This window comes from Artemia sp. Qi Xiang Cuo, chromosome 17 (assembly GCF_049724085.1).
Source record: "Artemia sp. Qi Xiang Cuo chromosome 17, ASM4972408v1, whole genome shotgun sequence".
NCBI lineage: Eukaryota > Metazoa > Arthropoda > Branchiopoda > Anostraca > Artemiidae > Artemia > Artemia sp. Qi Xiang Cuo.
This window is the reverse complement of record NC_142810.1, coordinates 2,696,449-2,699,529: the sequence shown is the minus strand read 5'-3', so window position 1 is coordinate 2,699,529 and position 3,081 is coordinate 2,696,449. Positions and strand designations below refer to the sequence as shown.

At 36.4% G+C, this 3,081-nt stretch overlaps 1 pseudogene; it reads left to right on the top strand.

The window, feature by feature from the left end:
• The first annotated feature begins 1,168 nt into the window (after positions 1 to 1,168).
• On the top strand, positions 1,169 to 2,532 carry LOC148941794 (uncharacterized; annotated as a pseudogene).
• Positions 2,533 to 3,081: the final 549 nt, after the last annotated feature.

The following is a 3,081-nucleotide window of genomic DNA, read 5'->3' as shown; positions in this document are numbered from 1 at the left end:
AATCCCATCCAAAACCATTTTAGTGACAACATTTTCGTACTGTTTACTATCCATGCGCATAAGTTAATGTTTGAACCAACAGGACATCAAATTTTTGGTTAAAAATTATTTTTTAAAGATAGTCCTAAATAAAAAAACTACAACTCAGGGGTTTACACCCCCCCCCCGCATGCCCTCTTTTACCCAAATGTATCCAATCAAAATTTTGATAGCCATTTTGTTCAAAATAGTCCAAAGGTCAAATAACTATGGTTCTGGGGTTGACAAAACCTATCATAGCGCGGGGACAATGGTTGTAATTAATGCAAGTTGCTTATTATTAAAATATAAGATTTTTATGGAAGGGGTGGGCGTATAACCTCCTGAGAGTGCTCATTGTATTTGAGACCAAAAGTTCTAGTTCCCTTTTTAAGAGTCAAAGGGATCGGAGGGCACCCAGCCGTCCAAGCCTTTTTTCCCAGATACTTCCGATCAAAACTTTGAGATAGCAATTTTGTTCAAAATAGTCCGAAGGTTTAATAACTATGCTAGCGGGTTTGAAAATCCACTTCAGCCAAGAACTGCAAGTTATGCAATTTACTCATTGCTAACATTTAAGGTTTTTATGGAAGGAGCGATCGTATAAACTTTGGAGGAGGCTCATTCGACTGTAAATTGGAAGTTTTGGAAGTTTTATTGCCTTTTATAAGAGTCAAAAGTGATCAGAGGGCAAAAAACCACCCACGCCCCCCATTTTTACGCAAGTGCATCGGATAAAAAAATTTCAAAATAGTTGAAAGGTCATATACCTGTGTTTCCAGGGTTGAACACCAACACCATCTGACAACGAATATACTTTGACTTCATTTGATTCTCCTCTGCTGCTATCTCCACCACAGTCAGTGTGAGATATGAACTATATACCCAAGCACTGTAAAAACAAAAATTATATTAGTAAATCCGGAGCAATCTCCTTAATAAGTTACGTAAAAACTAAAGAAAAAAAACTGGCCGATATCCAATATTTAGTTCCTGATGTCCGATGTTGACACTGACCCCCATATAGGTCTGATAATATCAGCTGAGCCCGAATTGTTATAATGCTAATATCTAATTATTTTTTCTTATTTTAGATCGTTTTTCTTATTTATTAATTTTGGTAAATTTTTTTTTTTTTTTTTTACTAAAGGAATGATGAATTCTAATGCGTACAGGTCTGATGGTGTGAGTCAGCCAATACTCTTTGGCCCAAAACCTATCCTTAGTGTGAAAAAACTGACAGAGAAGGCTATTGAAGAATTAACCGTTGGAATCTGGCGTTGTGGCTCCTGTGGAAAACCAGAGAAATCCTTTTTGATTCTAGATCTTCACATTGACACTGGCTGTGAAGAGCTTTCACCAATAGAGTGTGATGTCTGCCCTGCAGTATGTCGTAATTACAGTAATTTTGTTGTTCATTTCATGGAACACCAAATGGGAGTGACAAGGAAATGTGCCATTTGTTTAAAAGAATCTATTGGTGATATGAGACAACATCTAGTGCTACAAGGTCACATCTCTCCAAACATGTCGGAACTAGCCCTGCAGGTGAATTAATCACTAGTCGTTTCACAAAATCCTTCCACTAGTGGCTACTCAAATTCATCTAAATCCGAATCGGATGAAAAAGGTTTAGACGATAAGAAAAGATACTTGGATTGTCGGTTGGACTGCAAAAAGTATATAAAATTAAAGAGGCATAAAAGTATACACACAGAAAAAAATATATATAAATGCGATCTATGTAAGAAATGCTTTTCTTCATCAAGCAACTTGAAAAGGCATCAAATTGTACACACAGGTGAAAAGCCTTTTAAATGTGAGTTATGTAAGAAATGCTTTTCTTCGTTAAGCACTTTGAAGACACATCAAATAGTGCATACAGGTGAGAGGCCATTTGAATGTGAGATATGTAAAAAATGCTTTTATTCCTCATACAATTTGAGAAGGCACCAAATTATTCATACAGGTGAGATCAAATTTATATGCTAGACGGGTAACTACGCATTTCCTTCATAAATTCTTGTGAACCGACATCAAATATTGGCTACAGATGAGATGTCAAATGAGTTTAATATGTGTATGAAATCCTTTTCTACATCACATGATTTGAACAGGCACCGAATAGTTCATACATGTGAGAGGCCATTTAAATGTGAGATATGTAAGAAATCCTTTTCTTCCTCATACCATTTGAACAGGCATCAAACAGTGCATACAGGTGAGAGGCCATTTGAATGTGAGACATGTAAGAAATGCTTTTTTTCGTCACGTGATTTGAACAGGCACCAAAGAGTGCATACAGGTGAGAGGCCATTTGAATGTGAGATATGTAAGAAATGCTTTTCTTCGTCAAGCTATTTGAATATCCATCAAAGCGTCCATACAGGTGAGAAACCATTCAAATGTAATTTATGCAAGAGATCATTTTCAGATAAGTCGGCCCTGAAATATCACCTAATAACTCATTCTAGGAAGATGTCTGATAGTTAATAGTTATCAATAAAATCTTTTGATGGAATATTGATTTCGTATACAGAAATGCAGATAGAAGCTGCAAAAGCAGAACCAGTGTCTAGTTTATTCTTTCTTACTGCCTATTTTGTCTTTTAAATTCTAGTGCCTGGTAAAATATCTATTTAAATGGATAATTCCGATTCCAATTTTATGTAGGGTATTTTTGAATTTTAGTATCTAAAAAATAATTAAACAAATATACCTACCCACCAACAAATTATCAAAACTTCAACTTTTTATATTTACACAAAAAAATAAAAAAAACTCTCGTATTGGGTGTAAAAAAATTTAAAAGACTCATTTGTTTCTATGCCTTTTTTTACGTTTTTACGAGCCGGCAAAAAAGATTGGGGGTGGGGCAAACTCCCTAATCCCCTCCCCTTGGGCACGGCCTTGCCACTGGGTGGCATGTTTGTAATTTCGCTGAAGCGTGCAAATAAAGTCGACGCATCCCCATTTGCACGGGGCGGAATAACGGCCTCGAGCTAACGTAATGTTGCCCGCGGCTGTTATAATAAGTCCACGGGAAAAAATCGGGTGCCCCCC